Here is a 26,482-nt window from a genome sequence, read left to right on the forward strand (position 1 = left end):
TCAGCTACTGGATTAAAGCGAAATAATAAGCTTTAAGGTGTCGTTTATTTGTGCAAAAGGTGTGTTGAAGTTCGTATAAAGCTGTATTGTGTACACTATATGAAGAAGAAAATAACTGTAAAATGAGTACAACAGAGATACTGCAAATAGAGCAGCTTTTAGGGCATGAAAATTACGCGACCTGGAAATTTGCTGTTGAGGCATATTTGCACTTGGATGACTTATGTGATCTCATAAATGGTAAATTGTCACCTAGTTTTGCTACTAAGGATCGGAAGGCGAAATCAAAACTAATCCTTTTGATTGATCTAGTGATTTATGTTCACATAGAAAAGGCTACATCAGCAAAGGAGGTATGGGACAAACTGAAAAACGCATTTGAAGATGGTGGTTTACCAGAAAAGTAGGATTATTTCGTGAGCTAATAACCACAAGATTGAATAAGCGCAAAAGTGTGGATGAATATGTGAATATAATAATTTCAATCTCCAGTCATCTGAGGAATATTGGTTTATTGGTTTTGAAATTGGAGATGAATGGATTGGAACTTTATTGTTAGCTTTACTACCAGAGAAATATTCACCAATGATTATGGGTTTAGAAAGTTCAGGAATATCCATTACAGCAGATAGTGTTAAAGTAAAGATTCTACAGGACATGAAGAATGAACCAGATTCTAATGCTTCAGAAAAAGAAACAGTGTCAGCTTTATATCTAAGTACAAGAAGAAGCCAATTAGATGTTTCAGATGCCAGATTATTGGACATATTGCTTCAAAGTGTAACGAAAAGTTAAGTATAAAAGAAAAGAAGCATGTTAATTCTAGTAGTCCTGAGAGAAAGACTACTGATAAAGGTAAGGCACTTTCTGTTTTTTACTCTTTTAATGAAGTGAATGATGATTATGAAGAATGGTTCCTCGATTCAGGAGCATCTGTGCACGTTACCAAAGCTCCGTCAGGTTTGTATGATGTTCGGTCAAGGACTGACATTGGAATTTCCACAGTTGATGGATATAAGTTAAGGTGTGAACTCACAGGAAAAGTGGATCTTAATTTGCTTGTGAATGGGGAAAAGGAAATTGTTACTGCTCAAGATGTACATTATTTAAAGAATGTTGCAACTAATTTGTTGTCAGTAAGTGAAATAGTAAAGAAGGGTAATAAAGTTACCTTTGATATAGAGGGAGCCAAAGTGATAGACTCTTGTGGTGATATTGTAGCTACTGCAAGTAATGTAAGAGGTATTTACAAATTGAATACAGTTCAAAACACTGCTGAAACAGGAAATCGCTCTGTTTATGCTGCAAAAGCTTTCTTGTGGCATAGGAGACTTGGACATTTGAATAGGAAAAGTATGACTTTACTGAAGAATATGGCAACTGGGATGGAAAATTATGGAATTAATAATGTTCAATGTGAGGTGTGTTTGCAAGGGAAGCAGGCTAGATTGCCATTTAAATCAAGTCGATCAGATCTACTGAAGTCTTGCAACTCCTACACTCAGATCTCTGTGGACCTATGGAGAATAAATCCTTAGAAGGTAGCTTCTATTTCCTGACATTCATAGATTATTTTTCTAGATACATGCATGTTTATTTTATAAGTAGCAAGGATCAAGTGAATGATGTATTTGTTGTTTATTGCAAAATGGTCGAAAGATAGACTGGGAAGAAAATTAAAATTATTAGATCAGACAGTGGATCAGAATATGTAAACAGACGGTTTAAGAAACAGTTGAATGGAATGGGTATTAGGTATCAGATTACCATTCGCTACAGTCCTTCTCAGAATGGAGTTGCAGATTGAGCCAACAGAACCATTGTAGAAAAGGCAAGAAGTATGTTAAGTGATGCTGAGCTACCTAAGTATTTTTGGGCAGAGGCTGTGTCAACAGCAGTGTATTTAATTAGCAGATCACCTACCAAAGCTATGAGACACAAGACACCTTATGAAGTATGGACTGGGAAGAAACCGGATGTAAAGCACTTAAAAGTCTTTGGATGTGAAGCCATGGTTCAGATTCCAAAACCATTAAGAGGAAAGTGGGATTAAAAATCTCAAAAATATATTTTTGTTGGCTACTGTGAGGATTCAAAAGGTACAGATTTTTTAATCCTGTGAATAAGAAGATAATAAGTAGTAGAGATGTAGTATTTTTGGAGGATTATAAACCTAAAATAAAGGAAAATAGTCAAAATGATACAGTAATGCAACCAAGCATAATGTGTGATAGTGTTGAAACAAAGATGGAAACTGAAACAGAGGAAGACTAGTATAAAGAGGAAGCTGATGCGCTACCCGAGAATCAAATTGAGGAAGAAGATTCAACAGAGGAAGTCAGTTTAAGGCGGTCTGCACGTATAACAAAACCAAAAGAATATCCAGAATATGAAATGTATGCTGCCAAACAATCAACAATGAACCAATCACAGTTGATGAAGCTTTAGCAAGTTCAAATTCTCAAGATTGGAAAAAGGCTATTGAAAAGGAGCTGCAGTCTTTTGTGGATAATGATGCTTATGAATGGGTTGGCATGCCTGAAAATAAAAAGCCACTAAGAACGAGATAGGTGTTTAGTATTAAAAATCCTGAGAGTGCAATACCAAAATTCAAAGCCAGATTGGTAGTTAAAGGATATTCCCAGAAAGAAGGAATAGATTACAATGAAACTTTCTCACCAGTGGTGAAGTATTCATCATTAAGATACCTTTTAGCTCTTGCAGTTAAGGAAGACTCATTAATTCATCAAATGGATGTGAAAACAGCCTACCTGAATGGAAGACTGGTAGAGGAAATATACGTGATTCCACCTGATGTAGTTAAGCGACCTTATCAAGGGAAAAGGAGAATTTGGCATTTGAAGAAAGGCATATATGGATTAAAGAAAAGTGGCCATTGCTGGAATAAATGTTTGCACAAAAGTTTGATACAACTAGGCATGTTACAGTCAAAGACAGATCCCAGTATACTGGGTGGTCCATTGATAGTGACCAGGCCAAATATCTCACAAAATAAGCGTCAAACGAAAAAACTACAAAGAATGAAACTCATCTAACTTCAAGGGGGAAACCAGATGGCGCTATGGTTGGCCCTCTAGATGGCACTGCCATAGGTCAAACGGATATCAACTGCATTTTTTAAAAATAGGAACCCCCATTTCTTATTACATATTCATGTAGTATGTACAGAAATATGAATGTTTTAGTTTGACCACTTTTTTCACTTTGTGATAGATGGCGCTGTAATAGTCACAAACGTATAAGTACATGGTATCACATAACATTCTGCCAGTGTGGATGGTATGTGCTTTGTGATACATTACCCGTGTTAAAATGGACCGTTAAGCAATTGCGGAAAAGGTCGATATCGTGTTGATGTATGGCTATTGTGACCAAAATGCCCAAGGGCGTGTGCTATGTATGCTGCTCGGTATCCTGGACGACACCATCCAAGTGTCCGGACCGTTCGCCGGATAGTTATGTTATTTAAGGAAACAGGAAGTGTTCAGCCACATGTGAAACGTCAACCATGACCTGCAACAAATGATGATGCCCAAGTAGGTGTTTTATCTGCTGTCATGGCTAATCCACACATCAGTAGCAGACAAATTGTGTGAGAATCGGGAATCTCAAAAACGTCGGTGTTGAGAATGCTACATCAACATTGATTGCACCCATACCATATATCTATGCACCAGGAATTGCATGGCGAAGAGTTTGAACATCGTGTACAGTTCTGCCACTGGACACACGAGAAATTACGGGACAATGACAGATTTTTTTGCACGCGTTCTATTGAGCAACGAAGCATCATTCACTTAACAGCGGTAACATAAACCAGCATAATATTCACTATTGGGCAATGGAAAATCCACGATGGCTGCGACAAGTGGAACATCAGCAACCTTGGTGGAATAATTTATGGTGCTGCATTATGGGAGGAAGGATAATTGGCCCCCATTTTATCGATGGCAATCTAAATGGTGCAATGTATGCTGATTTCCTAGATTAGATTAGATTAGATTAGATTTACTTTCATTCCAATTGATCCGTAGTGAGGTGGTCCTCCAGGATGTGGAACATGTCAGAAAAACAACAATGCATGACAAATATTTACAACTAAAACAAATAAGCTAATGTACCATTCCACAGGTCCGAAGTGGAATGATCGTCATTTTTAATGAACACTAAGAGTCATTTTACAAATACTAATGCACTGAATTTAAAATAAAGTTTTTTATTTATTTATAAGGTAATAAACATGTAATACAACTACTGTAATACTTATTTACAATGAACACATTACTGCACTGAAATGGTGCAGAAGTTAGATTATACTTACACACACACACACACACACACACACACACACACACACACACACAAATTTTCAATAAACACATTACTGCACTGAAATTGTGCAGAAGTTATGTTGTACTTATATACAAATCAGTTGGTTTTACTAAGAAATTCATCAATGGAGTAGAAGGAGTTGGCCACCAATAAATCCTTTAGGCTTCTCTTAAACTGAATTTCATTGGTTGTTAAGCTTTTTATGGCTACTGGCAAGTTATTGAAAATGTGTGTTCCTGAATAATGCACACCTTTTTGTACAAGACTAAGTGACTTTAAATCCTTGTGAAGATTATTCCTATTTCTAGTATTGATTCCATGAATTGAGCTGTTGGTTTGGAAAAGTGATATATTTTTAATGACAAATTTCATCAAGGAATAAATATATTGGGAAGCAGTAGTTAGTATCCCTAGTTCCCTAAACAGGCTTCTGCAGGATGTTCTTGAGTTCACACCACATATAACTCTTACTGCACGTTTTTGTGCCCGGAGAACTTTAGCTTGGCTTGATGAATTACCCCAAAAAATAATCCCATATGACATTATGGAATGAAAGTAAGCATAGTATGCCAGCTTTTTCATTTTTATATCCCCTATGTCTGACAAAATGGAATATTCTACCAATGTTACTACAAGTTGTTTCACTGCATGACAGAATGGTGATGTACTTCCAACATGATGGATGTCCGGCACATAGCTTGCGTGCGGTTGAAGCCGTATTGAATAGCGTATTTCGTATTTCATGACAGGTGGATTGGTCGTCAAAGCACCATACCATGGTCCGCATGTTCACCCGATCTGACGTCCCCAGATTTTTTTTCTGTGGGGAAAGTCCTGACAACATGCATCAGTGCATTGTCAATGTATGTGCGAATATTACGGAAGGTGAACAACTCGCTGTTGAGAGGAATGTCGTTACATGTATTGCCAAATGCATTGAGGTTGACAGACATCATTTTGAGCATTTATTGCATTAATGTGGTATTTACAGGTAATCATGCTGTAACAGCATGCGTTCTCACAAATGATTCGCACATACATTGACAATGCACTGATGCATGTTGTCAGGACTTTCCCCACAGAAAAAAATCCGGGGACGTCAGATCGGGTGAACATGCGGACCATGGTATGGTGCTTTGACGACCAATCCACATGTATCACATTGGAACAACCAAAATAAAATTTTCAAACGTACCTACATTCTGTATTTTAATTTTAAAAAACTACCTGTTAGCAACTGTTCATCTAAAATTGTGAGCCATATGTTTGTGACTATTGCAGCACCATCTATCACAAAGCGAAAAAAGTGGTCCAACTGAAACATTCATATTTCTTTACGTACTACACGAATATGGAATAAAAAATGAGGGTTCCTATTGTAAAAAATGCAGCTGATATCTGTTTGACCTATGGCAGTGCCATCTAGCGGGCCAACCATAGTGCCATCTGGTTTCCCCCTTCAAGCTAGACAAGTTTCGTTCTTTGTAGTTTTTTCATTTGACACTTATTTTGTGAGATATTTGGCCCGGTCACGATCAATGGACCACCCTGCATATCATAAAAGGATCAATGAAGAAATTGCAATCATGGTCATGTGGGTAGATGATTTTTTATTTTAACCAATAGTGAAATCCAGATGGACTTTTTTACAGAACATGTATGGTCAGAATTTAATTTGTATTATTTAGGGGAAATTGTAGACTGGCAATGGCAAGGAAAGTGTTTCTGAAGAAGAGAAATTTGTTAACATTGAGTATAGATTTAAGTGTCGGGAAGTCGTTTCTGAAAGTATTTGTATGGAGTGTAGCCATGTATGGAAGTGAAACATGGACAATAAATAGTTTGGACAAGAAGAGAATAGAAGCTTTCAAAATGTGGTGCTACGGAAGAATGCTGAAGATTAGATGGGTAGATCACACAACTAATGAGGAGGTATTGAATAGAATTGGGGAGAAGAGGAGTTGTGGCACAACATGACAAGAAGAAGGGACCGGTTGGTAGGACATGTCCTGAGGCATCAAGGGATCGCAAATTTAGCATTGGAGGGCAGCGTGGAGGGTAAAAATAGTAGAGGGAGACCAAGAGATGAGTACACTAAGCAGATGCAGAAGGATGTAGGTTGCAGTAAGTTGTGGGAGATGAAGAAGCTTGCACAGGATAGAGTAGCATGGAGAGCTGCATCAAACCAGTCTCAGGACTGAAGACCACAACAACAACAGGGGAAATTAATCAATACTTAGGCATGAAGATTCTAAGAAGTGCCAACAGAGAAGAATTATGGATTGATCAATCTCTATACACAAGGAAGATCTTAGAAAAGTTCAATATGGAAAATTGTGAACCTATTTCTACTCCTATGAAAAACAATGCAAAACTGCTAATAACTGACGATGACAAGAAATGTGTGGAAAGTGTGCCCTATTTGGAAGCTGTAGGAAGTCTACTGTACTTAGCATGGACTTCCAGACCAGACATTGCATTTGCCACAAATGCAGTAAGCAAGTTTTGCAGTGATCTGAGAAAAAAGCACTGGATGACAGTCAAGAGAATATTCAAATATTTAAAATGAACTGCTGATTATAAGTTAAAATATTCTAAAACTGGAAATGTAAATTTGGAAGGATACATTGATGCAGACTGGGGAAATGAGCTGGAAAGCAGAGACTCCATCACTGGAAGTTGTTTTAGACTAATGGGAGGATTGATATCATGGTCGTGTAAGAGACAAAGAACTGCTGCTTTGAGTACTGTAGAAGCTGAATATATGGCCTTGTCCTCCACTATCCAAGAAGCTCTATGGATCTGTAGACTGATGAGTGAAATAGAACCTCCTCCAACATTAAAGCCAACTGTGGTATTTTGTGACAATATGGGAGCTATTAAACTTGCAAAAATTAATGACACCAGTGTAAGATCCAAACATATTGACATAAGGCATCACTTTATTAGACGACATGTGGAACAGGGAAATATAATCCTCAGTTATCTATGCACAGAAGAAATGTTATCTGATCTCCTAACCAAGCCTCTCAGTAAGGACAAATTTCGGAAGCTGGTGAAACATTATGGTTTAACCTCAGATGTATAGTGTCAAGTATCTGAAAAATATTTGTTCAAGCGGGAGTGTTGGGGATATGTGAATGGTATATAGATGTATAAATTGCTCTCAGGTCATTCTTTACAAGCATTTTTTCAGTATTTAGATGAAAATTAATCTCTACTGTATCAACATGTGTGTTAGTTTATCATCAGCATTGGACTTGTTCAAAGTAAACTGGAATTTTACATAATCTTCAAGATCCAGCTGACATATGTAGTGAAGTAGCTGATGTTTGTTCCCTCATAATGGAAAATTGCAACCTCTACAGAATAATAAGCAAATAAGGAAGCAAAACAAATTTTAACATTGTCCAGTTAAATGTGCAATATCATAGAAACAAACTTGACTTACTTCAGTTTTTGTAAATGAGCATCAACTACATTTATTGGTAACAACATAACATGGTCTTAAATTTCATTAAACTAATTACTGTAAAGTATGTGGTTACATATTAGCAAGTAGTTAGTATAGGAAAGGACACAAGAATGTTAGTGTGGCAATTTAAATGAATGACCTCATTCAGTTCAAGAAAATGTCATTTCCTGGCCACTGTTGTGAAGAAGTAATAGTTAAAGTAAGTTGACTTGTAATTCAGCTCAAAGAACAAGTTTTTAAGTTAGAAAACATGATGTTATCAAAATATATCAGCCACCAAATGGGGACATGTTCCACTCTCTGAATAGTTTCACTACCATATCTGGGGATCATGATGTTGGTTTAAACTCTTGTTATCTTAATGAACTTGAAGCTCATGGCAGATGCATTAAGCTCTTACAGTCTGATAAATATAATGTACTCAGATACCAGAGTAATAGTCTAAAGGTTTTTCTGGGATAGGGTAAGTAATAATAAACAAAAATGCTAAAGACAATATTAAGTTCAATAGCTTAGATTCTTTATTATTTTTCTCATTTAACAGATAAATCAAACTTCCCACCTCAAAAAATTATGAAACTTGTAGAACTGAAAAGCCATAATATAAACAGCTATGAAAATAAACTGATTAAATGCACTGAGGCAGAGTCTTCCATATGAAGGGATGTGACAGTAAATGACAGGGAGTTTACAGAACTCTGAGATATTTAAATTCCTCTGAGAGCAAATATACTTGACAACCACCAGTTTTGACAGGTGAACAGCCCATAATTTTCAAGCCACAAATAAAATGAGATCACAGTGCATGGCATCTTAAACCCTCAGTGGACACCGAGCGGGGTGGCACAGTGGTTAGACACTGGACTCGCATTCGGGAGGACGACGGTTCAATCCCGCGTCCGCCCATCCTGATTTAGGTTTTCCGTGATTTCCCTAAATCACTTCAGGCAAATGCCGGGATGGTTCCTCTGAAAGGGCACGGCCGAATTCCTTCCCAATCCTTCCCTAATCCGATGAGACCGATGACCACGCTGTCTGGTCTCCTTCCCCAAAACCAACCAACCAACCAACCCTCAGTGGACAGAGCTACATCAAGTAGGAACCAAGAGAGGGTGTATGCAGAAAGGCAACACTCAACAAGTAGCACCACCACACAATCAAACGAGGTCAATAACGGACATTATCAGTAGTTAAATATTAATTAACAACAGGTGAGCAAGTAGTGTAAACTCTGTCCCTCTGTTGTTTGACCAGGGAGGATGTGGGATTCCAAGCAGAATATAAGCAAAAATTTCCGTCTCTATTTTGTAAAGCCATTGCTAGTTTAATCTCAACAGATGACGTAATAATGCTGTCCCAATAATTGGAAGTGCATGCCAGAATCTCTGTGTTCTTACGTTCTATTGGATGGCTCGTGCCAAGTCAATGTTCTGCAGTCATAGATTTGTTCCAACTATTATAAGAGTGTGTGATACGTATGCTCTATGAGTATACACTGGCACTGATGGTCTGACCACTGTGTAACATGCCACATCTGCAGGGGATAAGGTAGACACCTTACATGTGAAAATCGAGATCATCCTGCACAGACCCTAAAAGTTTCTTAATCTGAAACTGTGGCTAAAGAAAAATGACCCACCCACACACACACACACACACACACACACACACACACACACACACACACACACACCTATTCCACCCTGTGTTTCCTCAGAATACAACCAGTCCTATTGGAAATATTACCTGTGCAAAAAAGAAAAAGAAAAACCAATAGTTCTAGGTGCCACTCATTATTCTCATCATTCGTCTGATTCACGGTTGTTGATAACAATGTGGGTGTCTGATTTGTCTCTTGGCATATTTGTTATGGTGAAAATTTCAAGATCAGAGAAGATGGGTCCAAGCTGTGAAATACCGCTTCACGCTGAACTGGGTGGTAACAACTTCAGCCTGAAGATACGAATCCATGTGAGTTGATTTCTTGTAAACATGTGCCAGTGTACCATCATCCTCCCTTGCAACTATCATATCAAGGAAGCGAATGTAGCTATTCCTTTCCATACATGTAAAGAAGCAAATATTCAGGTCGATTGAATTGAAGTGTTCTAAAAAGCTGTGGCCATTCTCACTGTCATGGAACCAAATAATGAAAATATTGTTGACATTACTTTTAAAAAAATACAGATTTTAATGCCTCTGACCCAAAGGCACATTCTTTTAAATCTTCCATAAAAAGGTTTGGCAACAATAGGAGACAAAGAGTACCCACCATATTTTCATTTGCCCATTCATGGAATAAAAACAGAGTGGAAGTCAATCCCCATAGAAATGGGTTCTTCTGTTCAGTACCAAGCTGAGCTCAGTTAACCATAACGAATTTGACAGAGGAATATGAGTGAAGAGAGAGACCACATCAGAGCACTTGAGCGTAAGCCTAAGAAGAACCCCTTGCTTTTGGATCTTTAGAAGTCTGTATAATATAAGGCAGACAGGATAATAAGATTTAAGACTCTTGACAGTATCTTGCAACAGGAAACTTTTTTTTTCAGGAGAGTCTTAGTCTTCCTTTCAACCATTTTTGTTGAGTCGTCTCTGAGCCTTGACTGCTTTGTTGTTATTATTATTATTGTTATTAGCAATGTTGTGTTCAAGATACTACTGAAAGGCCATGGTTAGACCCAAGCAATTTATTATTACTTTTATCATCATCTTTATCTTTTAATTTCAGTACTGTAAAATCTTTTTACATCTTAGCATGGCTTCAAGCTCATATATATGTCCAGTGCACCATTTTCCTTTTCTTTCTTGTCATCTTTCATCCCCATTATTTTTCATGTGACAGAGATGGTTACTTAAATTCTGCACATCTTCCATGTTCTTTGTCTCTCCTGTAGGCGATTTGCTTGCATAGTCAAATCTTTTAACTAACTTACCTAAACTTATTACTTACAGAAATGGTTAAGTATAAGATGTCCCATATATTTCTTCCTGCTGTTATGTCTTGACAGCTCTGTTCTGCATTTTTGCAAGGCCTCTGCTTCCTGTGTCTTCATTGCCATTACATCTTACCCCTTTCCATTACCTCAATTGTTCACTTATGTTCCATCTTACTTGATAGTTTCTGCTATGCTGTGCTGTTTGCTGTCATTATTTGGATCATGTATTCTAAACTAATATAGTGTGGTTACTTTTGCTTTCCTGCTTGATCTTTTATTTATTTCTATTCCATCTGCATTATTTAAATCACACAGTGCATTAATGGGAGCCATTTATGAACCACTGTCAGCTGTTGGTTGGAGAACAATTACATTATCTCTCTATGCTGCCATTTTTACAAAGTTATGTAGTTACATAAGTGAAAAAACACCATAATACAAAAGCCTCCATGTAAAATTATGTATTGCACCCAATGAATGCTTACCCAGGATGTAAATATATATTTGAGCTCCAACAATTAGTAATTGCTCATAGCACCCACAATAATTTTTCCTAAATTGTCATCTCAGAAACGTTACACACTAACAAACAAACAAACAATTGCGCACACACACACACACACACACACACACACACACACACACACACACACACACAAATGGTATGTTATCTACCATTTCATACAAAGCACTGGTGTGCTGATTGCATAGAACACTGTTTGTTGTTGTGGTTTTCAGTCCAAAGACTGGTTTGATGCAGCTCTCCATGCTACTCTATCCTCTTCATCTCCAGATAACTCCTGAAAACTACACCCCTTTGAATCTGATTACTGTATTCATCTGTTGGTCTCATGCTATGATTTTTATCTCCCACACTTACCTCCAGTACTAAATTGGTATCTCTTGATGTCTCAGAATGTGTCCTATTAACAAATCCCTTCTTTTGCTCAAGTTGTGGCACAAATGTCTTGTCTCCTCAGTTCTGTTCAGTACCTCCTCATTAGTTAAATGATTGACCTGTCTGGTCTTCAACATTCTTTTAAAGCACCTCATTTTGAAAGCTTCTATTCTCTATTTGTCTATACCATTTATCGTCCATGTTTCACTTCCATATATGGCAACACTCCATACAGATACTTTCAGAAAAGACTTCCTAACACTTAATCTATATTCGACGTTAACAAATGTCTCTTCTTCAGAAATGCTTTTCTTGCCATTGTCATTCTACATTTTCTATCCTGTCTTCTTTGGCCATCATCAGTTATTTTGCTGTCCAAATAACAAAAGTCACGTAGCACTTAAAGTGTCTCATATCCTAATCTAATTGCCTTAACATCCCTGGTTTAATTCAACTACATTCCATTATCCTTGTTTTGTTTCTGTTGATGTTCATCTTATATTTTCCTCTCAAGGCACTGTCCATTCTGTTCAATTGTGCTTCCAAATCCTTTGCTGTCCCTGACAGAATTACGTCATCGGCAAAAAAGCTTAAAGTTTTTATTTCTTCTATCTGAATTTTAATTCCTACTCCAAATTTTTCTTTGGTTTCTTTTACTGCTTGCTCAGTATACAGACTGAATGACAATGGGAATAGGTCACAACTCTGCCTCACTCCCTTCTCTACCACTGCTTCTCTTTCGTACCCCTTGACTCATCTGCTGTCTGGTTTCTGTACATGTTGTAAACAGCCTTTCACTCCCTCCATTTTACCCCTAATACCTTCAGAATTTCAAAGAGAGTATTCCAGTCAACATTGTCAAAGGTGTTCTCCAAGTCTACAAATGCTATAAACATAGGTTTGTCTTTCTTTAACATATCTTCTAAGATAAGTTGTAAGGTCAGTATTGCCTTGTGTGTTCCTACATTTCTCTGGAATTCAAACTGATCTTCCCTGAGGTCTGCTTTCACCAGTTTTTTCCATTCTTCTGTAAAGAATTTGTGTTAATATTTTGGAACCATGATGTGTTAAACTGATAGTTTGGTAATTTTCACACCTGTCCGCAACTGCTTTCTTTAGAATTGGAATTACTACATTCTTCTTGAAGTCTGAGGGTATTTTGCCCATCTCATACTTCTTGCACACAAGCTGGAAGAGTTTCATCATGGGTGGCTCTCCCTAGGCTATGAGTAGTTCTGATGAAATGTTGTCTACCACTGGGGCCTTGTTTTGACTTAGACCTTTCAGAACTCTGTCAAATTATTTTTGCAGTGTCATATCTCCAATCTCATCTTCATCTACATCCACTTCCCTTTCTATAATATTGCCTTCAAATTCATCTCTTGTGTAGACCCTCTATATACTCATTCCGCCTTTCAGCATTCCCTTCTTTGCTTAAGACTGATTTTCCATCTGAGCTCTTGATATTCATACAGCTGCTTCTCTTTTCCCCCAAAGGCCCCTTTAATTTCCTGTAGGCAGAATCTATCTTTCCCCTAGTGAAATATACTCCAAATCCTTAGATTTGTCCTCTAGCCATTCCTGCTTAGCCATTTTGCACTTCCTGTCAGTCTAATTTTGTAAATGTTTGTGTTCCCTTTCACCTGCTTCATTTGCTGCATTTATAAATTTTCTCCTTTCATTCAGTATCTGTTGTGTTATCCAAGGATTTCTACTAGGCCTTATCTTTTTACCTATTTTATCCTCCTCTTACTTCACAGTTTTATCTTCTAAAGTTACCCATTCAACTTCTACTGTATTCCTAGCCCTTGTTCTACTCAGCTGTTGCCTAATGCTGCTTCTAAAACTCTCAACAACCTTTGCTCCTATCAACTTATCCAGGTGCCATCTCCTTAATTTCCTACTTTTTTCCAATTTCTTCAGTTTTAATGTGCAGCTTATAACAAATAAATTGTGGTCAGAGTCCACATCTGGCCCCGAAAATGTCTTACAACTTAAAATCTGGCGCCAAAATCTCTGTCTAACCATTATACAATCAATCTGAACTCTTCTTGTGTCACCAGGCCCCTTCCACATACACAATCTCCTTTTGTGATTCTCAAACCAAGTGTTAGCGACGATTAAATTATGCTCTGCCAGGTGGCTTCCTCTTTCACTCAGTCCATAGTCACCTAATGTTTTTCCTTCTCTTCCTTTTACCGCTATCGAATTGCAGTCCCCTCACCACAATTAAATTTTCATCTGCTTTAACTATCCGAATAATTTCTCTTATCTCATAATACATTTGTTCAATCTCTTCATCATCTGTGGAGCTAGTCACCATATACACATGTACTACTGTGGTAGGTGTGGGTATTCTGTCTGTCTTCACTATTATAGTCTGTTCTCTATGCTGTTCATAGTAACTTACCCACAGCCCTATTTTCTTATTCATTATTAAATCCACTCCTACGTTACCCGTATTTGACCTGAGTAGAAGTCCTGTTCCTCCAATTTTCTATCCTTCCTGCCGATTAAGGGATATAACATTCCACACTCCGATCTGTAGAAGTATTTTGTTTTTCTTGCATCCTCCTGAGTAGTCCCCACCTGGAGATTTGAAAGGGGGTCTAATTTACCTCTGGAATATTGAGCCCAACAGGATGCCATCAACATTTAACCATACATTAGAACTGCATGCCCTCAGGAAAAATTGCTGCTGTAGTTTCCCCTTGCTTTTATCCATTTGTAGTACCAGCACAGCAAGGCCATTTTTGTTGAGGTTACAAGGCCAGATCAGTCAGTCATCCAGACTGTTACTCCTCAACTAACGAAAGTCTGCCATACCTCTTCAGGAACCACAAATTTGTCCAGCCTCCCACCAGATACCTCTCCTTTGTGGTTGCATCTATCTGTATTGCTATCTGTATTGCAGCTATCTGTATTGCTAAGGCATGGGGAGAGGGGGGGGGGGGAGAGGGGTAGGCACAGATCACTATCTATACACAAAAAACTGAAAAATTTAGAACCTGTTTAATGTAAACATTGCTGTTAACCAGAATTAACATGTGTGAGTCCAAATACTCTGATAGATTGTAAGAGGAGTGGCTACAGGATCCTCTTTTACTTTGTTTTTGATTATTTGAGGATTTCCAATTTCCTGCCTAATGCCTACTGGCAACCAGTTAAAGACTTTTGCACCAAAGTATGAAACTTATTCCTAACCCTAGATGGGGATGTGTAGTTTACATAAAATTTTTTACAGATTAATACTGTTTTCATACCAGCATTCGAAATTGGAGTCCTTGAAATCTTGAAAGTAAGAGTGAGTTACTGAAGGCCTCCTATCTAGGGGACTAATGACCTCAGCAGTTGAGTCCCATAGTGCTCAGAGCCAGCCAGCCTCCTATCTGTTAGATGCTACAGCGGTGATCACAAGCTGACAGTTTGCACTGATGAGCAGCACAGTGAAAAACTGAATCCTGCATATCAAGGGTAATCTGAGAAGCACCTGTTACATCAGTAAAATGTTATATTTCTACTGGCTATGATGGCATTTCTAGCAGAGTATTAATATATTGAGCTGATTTTCTGAGTCTACATTTAAACTATGAACAAGGAGTGTATGAAAAGTTTGCTGAATGGTCTCAGAAAATAAAGGACACAAGAATTACAAATACAATGCCTTTATTGGCCTTGAAAGTAATTACAAGTAGCCACAGTGCACTTCTGCCATTGGTTATAAAGTTGTTGGAAACTGTCAGCAAATTCTTTTTGTGGAATCACTGAAAGCACTGTGGTCACATGCTGTTGGATATCCACAACATAACAAGAGATGGGACCTGTTGCTACCAATACGATCTGGAGATAAGTGATAGACAATGATGTGGTGTTCACTGCCTTCGCCATCTCCCTTGGGTACAAATTCATGAGGGATCAAGACCGTGCTGTTGAAAAAGGTGATCAACATTGTCTTAATCTTTTGTCAAGCAACAGTTTTTGGGAGGCATGGAAGACAATGAACATCATGCTATTGACTGTCGAATGGTCTCTGGATCATATTGTTAGCATCAGGTCTCATCTCCTGTAATCATGCAGATACCTAACAACGCATGACCATGTTCCTTCAAGCGACTCCAAAAAGAAGCCTTTGCTGACAGTTTCAACAGCTTTGCAATCAATATAACAAGTGTGTTATAGCTAAGGTGATTACTATGAAGGCCAGTAAAGATATTTTATTTGTAACTCTAGATTTCTTTATTTACCTAGACAATTCACTGCCCTTTTCAAATGCACCTTGTGTGTAATCTGCTATCAGCTCAGGGCATATTACCTGCCACACTTAAACATGCTGTAATAACAGTGTCAGATGCAACTGATGATAAGCAAACCATCTCTAATTAAAGAAACATGTCACTTCTTCCAGTCTTATCAAAAATTTTCAGTAAATGGCCACAGATGCAATACTGAATTATTTTTCTGACAGGAACTTGGTAACTTTCCATTACTTTTGCTTTGGTGAAATAATTTCTGCATATGGAGCCGTACAAGACTTCAAAAATGAAATCCTGTTAGAGCTGAACAAGAACACATATCATGTTGATATATTATGTGACCAAGCCAAAGTTTGATTGTGTGGCCCACAACACTCTACTTAGCAAACTACATTCATTTTCAGAAAAAAAAAAAAAAAAAAAAAAAAAAAAACGGAACACCTTGAATGACTTGAGATAGGACGCTCATATTCACAGGATATGTACATTAGTATGTTCTGACTAGCATTTCAGTCACCTCAGTTCAGCACGTGTCCTCTTGCCTAGTAGACACAAGGCCTGCCAAGGGCTTTTATAACTTGTTCCATGCATGATGGCATCAACATGTATATGATGCAAATGGGGTCCTGTGGTATAGCCATCCATGCTGCATACACCTGGTTCCAAGGTTCATCTGTGGTGGCCAGCATTTAGTCACAACGTTGCACCCGTTGTTCACCATATCCCATACGTTTTTTATTGGGGACAAGTCTGGTTATCTGGCTAGCTAGGGCGAAAGGCTGAAATCCTGTGACACCGAGAAGGCAAATGTTCTTGCAGCAACTTGTGGTCATACGTTGTCTTGCTGAAAAATGGTATCAGGGAGGTTTTGCAGAAAGGGCATGGCTAAATGGCTAAGGGTCACAGGATGTCATTCACGTAGCCTATGCCATAGTAAATGGTGGCAGACTACCACCCCTGTTAGTGTACAATGTGTTACTCTGTTCACCAGAGCCAAGGAGGAAACAAATCTGTCCTGCAATGCCTTTCAGATGAGGTGTTGCACTTCTCTGCGGGTGGTCTGGTTGGTGTGACCTGGTTCAGCTCATCATGTTCTACAACCTTCCATGAATCATTCTGCAAACACTTGTTCCACTGGCAAAATGCTTCGTCCCACATAAGCAGCAATTTCACAGATGGACGCATCAATTCTCTCATGCCTATAATGTGTCCTCTTTCAAATTCACTGGTTTGTTGATATGGTTTGTGCAAATGTCTGCAAGACATTATCCACATCTGCTCAAGTCACAATGATCCATTACCTTTGGTTTATAGTGACAACGAGAGCTGCTGGCACATTTTTACCAGTAGGTGGGTTGCACTGCAATATCAGTGTTGACCTTGAACCAATCTTGAACCAGCGTATGGAATGTGGGTAAGGAATGGAAGAGGAAGCCACCTGGTAGAATTTTATGCAGAGCATAACTTAATCATAGCTAACACTTGGTTTAAGAATATGTCTAAGAGGTCTGGAGACACTGGAAGGTTTCTGATAGATTATATAATGGTAAGACAGAGATTTAGGAACCAGGTTTTACATTGTAAGACATTTCCAGCCGCAGATGTGGACTTAACCACAGTCTATAGGTTATGAACTGTAAATTAAAACTGAAGAAACTACAAAAAGGTGGGAATTTAAGGAGATGGGACCTGAATAAACTGAAAGAACTAGAGGTTGTAGATAGTTCAGAGAGAGCATTAGGGAACAATTGATAAGAACAGAGGAAAGAAATATAGTGGAAGTAGAATGGGTAGCTTTGAGAGATGAAATAGTGAATGTAGCAGGGGATTAAGTAGGTAAAAAGACAAGGGCTAGTAGAAATCCTTGCATAACAGAAGAGATATTGAATTTAATTGATGAAAGGAGAAAATATAAAAATGCAGTACATGAAGCAGGAAAAAAGGAATACAATTGTCTCAAAAATGAGATCGACAGGAACTGCAAAATGGCTAAGCATAGATGGCTACAGGACAAATGTAAGGATGTAGAAATTTAATTGATGAAAGGAGAAAATATAAAAATGCAGTACATGAAGCAGGAAAAAAGGAATACAATTGTCTCAAAAATGAGATCGACAGGAACTGCAAAATGGCTAAGCATAGATGGCTACAGGACAAATGTAAGGATGTAGAGGCACATATCACTAGGGGTAAGATAGATACTGCAGACATTAAAATTAAAGAGACATTTGGAGAGAAGAGAACCACTTGCATGAATATCAATAGCTCAGATGGAAAACCGGTTATAAGCAAAGAAGAGAAGGCAGAAGGTAGAAGGAGTAAATAGAGGTTCTATACAAGGGCAATGTAGTTGAGGGCAAAATTATGGAATTGGAAGAGGACATAGATGAAGATGAAATGGGAGATATGATACTACGTGAAGAATTTGACAGAGCACTGGAAGACCTAAGTCAAAACAAGGCCCTGGGAGTAGATAACATTCCATTAGAACTAATGATAGCCTTGGGAGGGCCAGCCCCAAAAAAACTCTACCATCTGGTGAGCAAGATATATGAGACAGGCAAAATACCCTCGGGTTTCAAGAAGAATAGAATAATTCCAATCCCAAAGAAAGCAAGAGTTGACAGGTGTGAAAATTACCAAACTATCAGTTTAATAAGTCACGGCTGCAAAATACTAACACGAATTCTTTACAGACAAATGGAAAAACTGGTAGAAGCTGTAGAAGCTGACCTCGGAGAAGATCATTTTGGATTCCGTAGAAATGTTGGAACACATGAGGCAATACTGACCCTATGACTTATCTTAGAAGACAGATTAAGGAAAAGCAAACCTACATTTCTTGCATTTGTAGACTAAGAGAAAGCTGTTGACAATGTTGACTGGAATACTCTCTTCCAAATTCTGAAGGTGGTAGGCATCAAATACAGGGAGCGAAAGGCTATTTTCAATGTGCACAGAAACCAGATGGCAGTATTAAGAGTTAAGGGACATGAAAGGGAAGCAGTGGTTGACAAGGGAGTGAGACAGAGTTGTAGCCTATCTCTGATGTTATTCAGTATGTATATTGAGCAAACAGTAAAGAAAACAGAAGTAAATTTTGAGTAGGAATTAAAATCCATGGAGAAGAAATAAAAACTTTGAGGTTTGTCGATGATATTGTAATTCTGTAAGAGACAGCAAAGGACCTGGAAGAGCAGTTGAATAGAATGGACAGTGTCTTGAAAGGATATAAGATGAACACCTACAAAAGCAAAACGAGGATAATGGATCAAAGTAGAGAGGATATAAAATGCAGACTGGCAATGGCAAGGAAAGTGTTTCCAAAGAAGAGAAATTTGTTAACGAGTGTAGGTTTAAGTGTCAGGAAGTCTTTTCAGAAAGTATTTGTGTGGAGTGTAGTCATGTACGGAAGTGAACATGGACGATAAATAGTTTAGACAAGAAGGGAATAGAAGCTTTTGAAATGTGGTGCTACAGAAGAATGCTGAAGGTTAGATGGGTAGATTACGTATCTAATGAGGAGGTACTGAATAGAATTGGGGAGAAGAGGAATTTGTGGCACAACTTGACTAGAAGAAGGGATCGGTTGGTAGGTCACATTCTGAGGCATCAAGGGATCATCAGTTTAGTATTGGAGGGAAGTGTGGCAGGTAAAAATCATAGAGGCAGACCAAGGCATGAATAAACTAAACAGTTTCAGAAGGATGTAGGTTGCGGTAGTTACTCGGAGATGAAGAAGCCTGCACAGGATAGAGTAGCATGGAGAGCTGCATCAAACCAGTCTCTCGACTCAAGACAACAACAGCAACAGATATTGTGAGTTGCCAGTATACAGCCTGTGCCTATGCCCATTCATCCTAATTGATAATTTGGTGGTAGTCATGCTGATGTAGAAGGCTGAACAGTGTTTACATAACAGCTGTTATATGATGTGTGTCACTTCACAGGTGGCTCTCCCTTTGGTAGCATATTGCCAGTTACAGCACTGCTACATGTGGTGGTAGGATGGTGCAGAGGGCAAGTCTTGCTGTGGCGATGGTCACAGAGGTAGGACCCATAGGGTAGGGAGATGGGTGCAGAAGGAGCCTGGGGTCTGACAAGAATATTGTAGAGATTGGGAGGGTGACAGAAAACCATTCTAGGTGTGGGAGGCAAAATTTCAGACAGAATGGATCTCATTTCATGACATGATTTCAGGAAGTCATGGCCCTGTCGAAGTAGCTGATTAACACATTCCAGACCAGGATAATAGTGTATCACCAGAGATGTGCTCCAAAGTTGTTTTTTGGAGGGGTCAGCAGTACCAGGATTGAATTTGATGGCCTGGGAAATAAGCTTTTTAACTAGGCTAGTAGGGTAATTATGTGCAGCGAAGGGTGAAGTGAGAGGATTGTGGTGTATTGCTGTAGAGAGTCTACATCCAAACAAATACGTTTGCCTCAGATTCCAAGGCTGTATGGGAAGGAGTGTTTGACATGTAAAGGATAACAATTGTCAAAATGTAAGTACTGTTGTTTGCTGGTAGGTTTAATGTGGACAGAAGTGTGTAGATGGCCTTCAGTGAGGATAAGATTAACACCAAGGAAAACGGAGTATGATTTCTAATAGGACAATGTGAAATTTAATTGGGAGAAGGTATTCAGAGATTCCAGTAATTTTAGCAGGTCAGCCTCACCATGAGGCCATACAGTAAAGGTGTCATCAATGTATGTAAACCTAACCAGGGCCTGAAGACTTATGGTTCCCAGGAAAGCGCCCTCCAAGTGACCCCTGAAAAGGTTGTCATAGGAAGAAGCCATCCTGGTTCCCATGGCCATACCACTGATCAGTTTGTATGTTTGCCCATCAAAGGTTGAAGTAGGTGTCGATAAGTACAAAGTTGATTAAGGTGAGTAGGAAGGATGTCATAGGTTTGGAATCAGGTGGGCACTGACTGAGGAAATGTTCAGACGGGCTTAAGATTATCTAGGAAATGATTGGTTTCTTTGATGTAGGAGGGGAGTCTTTGTACTATGGGTCTCAGGAGTTGATCAACTAAGGTAGACCTACGTTCAGTGGGTGCTTTGAAGTCAGCAACTATAGGGTGGCCAGGATGATGGGGTTTTTGGATCTTAGGAAGAAGGTAAAAGGTGTGTATGTCTGGTTTGGGTGGGGTGAGAAGTTCTACGGATTGAGGTGTTAGTCCTCGTGAGGGGCATGAGGTTTTAAGGAGGGGCTGCAGGTCAATTTGAATCACAAGGATGGGATCTTGATGGCAAACACTGTATGTAGAGGTGTCAGTCAGCTGGTGTAGACATTCATTAATGTACTCCTTTTGGTCAAGTACTACAATGGTAGATCCTTTGTCTCCTGGGAGGATAATGATGGAGTCATCAGCTTTTAGGGAATGTAGAGCCTGGAGTTCTGCAGAGGACATATTAGGGTCTTGTTGTAGGGAGCTGAGGAAGGGTTGGGAAGCAGTGCTGGATGTTAGGAATTCTTGGAAGGCTTGTAAGGGATGATTTTGAGGTAGTGGTGGTGAATCAAGTTGGGATCATGGTCTGAACTGTTCAAGGCAGGGTTCAGTTTCAGGTTTGCTGTTGGAAAGATTTTGGGATTGGCTTGCAAAGCGATATTTCCAATGGAAATAACGTGTGAAGGAAAGTGGGTTCTTCTCCAAAGCAGCATGATCGAATGCTGGTTTAGGGCTGAAAGTCAGACACTTACATAATACAGATAATTCAGGAGGGGAGAGTGCTTTAGATGAGAGGTTAAGGACACTGTACTATTGTGACTGGTTCATGTGATTATGGGCTATTCCTGGTCTGGGAGGCAGTGGTGAAGGCTGTGGTATGTTAAGGAGCTTGGCTAACCTCGGTTTGTAGGAGAGGAGTGGTGGTTGGTGGTTGATGGTGTGACTGTTGGGAGCTGCAGAGGGACAGGAAGGGAAACACCACTGTTCACGTAGTTTAGGAGAAGGTGGGATAGCTTTTTGAGGTGAAGTCCGGCATATTATTGCAGTTTGAAGTTGGTTTGGCAGATGATACCATTCAAGGAAACATGAGGGGAAAGTAATGCGGAATTTTGTAGGAGGAGAGAAGTCTGGTAGAGTGGAAATTGGCTGATGAGGCATATAGGTCACAGATTAGCTGGGAAGAGCAAAAAATTGCTGTATTTGAAACTGTAAAAGAGCCTGGTGTAGATTAGGATTACATCCAGAAACAGGGACTTTCAATGTTAGGCCTTTTGGAGTAACTCCAACGGACAAGCAGGTTTCAGGAGACTGAAAATGGGACCTTAGCTTTGACAGTGCAAAAGCACGTTTTCGAAAATAATGTTTGTAATATGAGATGGGATTTACCATGGCAAGAGAGGAGAGTTAGAAATGTGGGAGTGGCACAAAAAATAATAAATAAGCTGAGGGTGGAAAAGATAGAAAAACGAAAGAAAAACAAGGAAAAAGCAAGGAAAAACTTCAAAAAATCAGAAAAATTCATACGAAAATTGTTAATAAGAGGTAATGAGTGGGCGATCTATATGATACAAAAAAAAGATTGGAAAACAAAAAGGACAAATCGATTGGGACAGTCATGAGAACAGACAAAATTTTAAAACCTGGGTAAACAGAAAGCGAAAGTCACAGGAGACAATGTAAACTACTATATATACTGTCAAAGGGAGAGTCACCTGTGAAACGACAATGTCTTATGCCAGCCGATGTGTAAACATGTTTTGGCCTTCTACATCGGCATGACTATCACCAAATTATCAATTAGGATGAATGGGCATAGGCATAGGCAACTTGCAATATGCTGTAGCAGAGCATGCTCTATAACATGACAATCGTGACCTCGGTGCCTGTTTCACCACACGTGCCATCTGTATCCTTCCGCCAGACACCAGTTTCATAGAGCTCTGCAGGTGGGAACTAGCACTACAACATGTCCTTTGTTCTTGCCACCCACCTGTCTTTAATTTATGTTAATTTCTTCTGTGTCAACATTTCTTCATAGTTACTACTCTTTGCTTTCCTCCTTTTAGTTTTCTACATCTTTCATTGTCTTATTCGTCTATTTTTCACCACCCTCCTCCCCCCTCTATTACATACAATGCACTTAGCTTTTCACTCTTAGTAACCCATACATGATGTTTAAGCAGTAATCTCTGTCTGCTTATCACTCTGTCTTCCACCTTTAAGCTCTCAGGTTTTCAAATCTTGTCCAGTGCAGTCCCCAAGAAACAGTCTTTTCTTCTCATCCTATGCAGTAAGTCTTCCCTGACCCGCAGCTCTGGATGACTTTCCTGAAATATTCACCTTTTCCTAGACCTCTCCAGTACTTTTACTTCACCCCTCTTCCTTCCCCTTCAACCCTTCTGCCTGAAGAAGGAGCCACTGGCTCCAAAAACTTGCCAATTACATCCATCTTCTATGTGTGTGTTGTGCCACCGCTTGGCGAGTAGATTTTTTATCTACCCAGTTAAATGATTTTGGAGATTTTGTTTCAGCGGATTCCTGATATTCACAGTACACTTGTAATGGTCGTATGGGAAATTCCCCACTTCATTGCTACCTCAGAGATGCTGTCTCTCATAGCTCATGCGCCAACTATAACAGTTCAAACTCACTTAAGTATTGATAAACTGCCTTTGTAGGAGCAGTAACCAATCTAACAACTGCACCATACACTTGTTGTCTTGTACAGGTGTTGCCAATTGCAGCGCTGTATTCTTCCTGTTTATGTATCTCTGTGATTGAGTAAACGTGCCTGTACCAGTTTCTTTGGCACTTTAGTGTATGAGCAATCAGAAAACAGTCCAAAGCACGTTACTTGTATGTACAGTCTGCTAGTCCACACTTCAGTGTATGATCCACCAGAAAATAGTCCAAAGCATATTACTCATATCTACAGCCTGCTAGTCCGTATTATAGCTTGTCAGGGCTGAAAAATAAATATCTACTGATTCTTTTAAGGGAGAGAGGACATAATGATGAATATGTACATGTTCTCTTTTTACATTCATAACGTTTATTGAAAAATCTATTGCTCCAAATCCACAATCTCATTTATAAAGTGCATAAAGTTTTTTATTGGTCTAATCAGCACTTTGCTCAGTGCAGTACCTAAATCTTTCAAAGCTCGAGTATGTATAAATTCCTATTCTGTGGCTAATTATTCTAATAATTCAGAGTAGAGTTGCTCTCACATAAAAATGGTAAGTTTTAATACTCCATTCAGCATGGGGATACAGAATACAGAATACAGCTAATGCATAAATCATGCTAGACCAAAATGAAAGAGGCTTTTAATCATCTGAAGTTCAGTGAAGCTTTAATTTCTAATAGTCCTATAAAAGTGTAATCTTAAAGTTTCCCTCTACCACTCAAAGGGCATCCATACCCATCCTTCCAAGGCTAGCATTCTTGGATGTGGATAACATCCCAACACACCCCATCACTAAGCTGTTCTGTCTGATGGTGACACACACTGTTGACAAAAGACTATGAGCAAAGAAACCCATAAGGCAGCTTCAGAGTCGCTGAAATACTCTCTGTTCTATCAGAAATGGATTGAGAGATGGAAAAATCATTTTGAACATGTCAATGCCCCTGTCTCAGCACTCAAAAAGTGCTATCTTGTCACACTTAATTACTAATAACTTTCCCTTTGTATCAATACTAATTTTTCCTACTGTAGATCCATGTTTGCTTCAATATAATTTTTATACCATAATAAATATAGTTTTGTTCAATTTTTAAACTAGAGCTTCAAGTGGTCTTTACCCTCTGAACTGTCCGTTCTGTTGTCACTGCACCCTTGTTAAACTAACTGTATCTCTTTCAAACTTGGTACATCATCATCATTTCCTATAGAGAATGTGGTACTGTAATTTCTATACTCTAGCTTACCCCTAAATAGTGAGTAATCTACCAAGGTTTTCTGATTTTTAGTTCAAAATTTACATTTAAAACTCAAAAACTATTAAAAATAACTTCTTCAAACCTTCTACATCATATTTTTATATATACTAAGAGGTGCACTCGGTCTTATCTTGGTGCTGGATGGAAAGATAGGAGAAGCCCCTCTCTGCCATTGTTACTAGCCAGCTAAGGCACTTGCTTCTCCACAACGATTGTATAGAATAATTACATTTTTGTCCTAGGCTACACTGTCCGAGACAATTATTCCATAGGCCATCACTGACAGATACCTGTAAACGCAAAGTATGATGAATTGAACCTCGTAATTACTTTGTTTACGTCGTGATTCAGTTTTAACCTGCTATCCAACTAGAACCTAACAAATGACTGTGGCAGACTGTTTCTGGTGCTAGCAGCTCATAACCATCTCAGTTATCATGAAAAGAACTGTTATAAAAACTTTAAAGTTATTCAGCAGGTACTAATTATGTATTTTATACACAGGCCATTGTGTGGCTCCAATGAGACAATGAAATAGTACAAAAAGTTATGCACTGCTTACTCATTGATTGGACTAAAATAATAAATAAAAGAATATGCACTGACAAAAACACTGTTTTTTTTGCAACAAACTTTAACACTAGCTTTCAATTTTAGACATGGTTCCATAATTATATACTATCAAGATATTTATATAATAGAGGGAAACATTCCACGTGGGAAACATATATCTAAAAACAAATATGATGTGACTTACCAAACGAAAGCGCTGGCACGTCGATAGACACACAAACAAACACAAACATACACACAAAATTCTAGCTTTCGCAACCAACGGTTGCTTCGTCAGGAAAGAGGGAAAGAGAGGGAAAGTCGAAAGGATGTGGGTTTTAAGGGAGAGGGTAAGGAGTCATTCCAATCCTGGGAGCGGAAAGACTTATCTTAGGGGGAAAAAAGGACGGGTATACACTCGCACACACACACATATCCATCCACATGTATACAGACACAAGCAGACATATCCTCCACTCCCCTCCCCTCCTCCAACCTCAACTATTTTTCCGATAGCAGGAATTTCACATATTTGAAGGTAATTACTGGAAAGCCATTCTGTCTCCTAATAATTTGATCTTTTCGTTTAATTTAACAGAGTTTTTCTAATTGACTTTTGGGCTTGTGTGTGTGTGTGTGTGTGTGTGTGTGTGTGTGTGTGTGTGTGTGTGTGTGTGTGTGTGTAGGCAATGGAAAACATATTATGATTATTATTGTTGCAGCAATGAATAGGCAAACTGTTGACGTTTTGTTCTGCATCTGCAAATGCTTCAGTTGCAGTCAGATGACAGTTATAGAAGTAGTTACAAAATGGTAGCCAGTGGTAATGAGAAAGCATTTGTGCTTTTGAATATCATAAGCATCAGTCTACCATAACAGTCAGTTTTGAATGAAATGTGGGGAGGACCCTTCCTCTGACAATTCCATTTGCAGATGTTACTGTGACTTTGTGGATATAGGCCATTTATCTAAAATTAATGTCAAATAAGTGGGCAACAAGAAACTGAATGCACATTACTACAGATAATGCCATATTGCTTGCAACTGCATCACGCTGTAACGGGTAATAACAAAAGCCTACTGCGGTGATACATAACACTGCAGACAAGT

The 26,482-nt window shown here is 38.8% G+C and overlaps 1 protein-coding gene across 2 annotated transcripts in view; it reads left to right on the forward strand.

Moving 5' to 3' along the window:
• LOC126190742 (asparagine synthetase [glutamine-hydrolyzing]) overlaps positions 1–26,482 on the forward strand; it is a 199,560-nt gene that overhangs the window by 68,072 nt on the left and 105,006 nt on the right. The window lies entirely within an intron of this gene.

The sequence above is a fragment of the Schistocerca cancellata genome, chromosome 6 (genome assembly GCF_023864275.1).
Source record: "Schistocerca cancellata isolate TAMUIC-IGC-003103 chromosome 6, iqSchCanc2.1, whole genome shotgun sequence".
Taxonomy (NCBI): domain Eukaryota; kingdom Metazoa; phylum Arthropoda; class Insecta; order Orthoptera; family Acrididae; genus Schistocerca; species Schistocerca cancellata.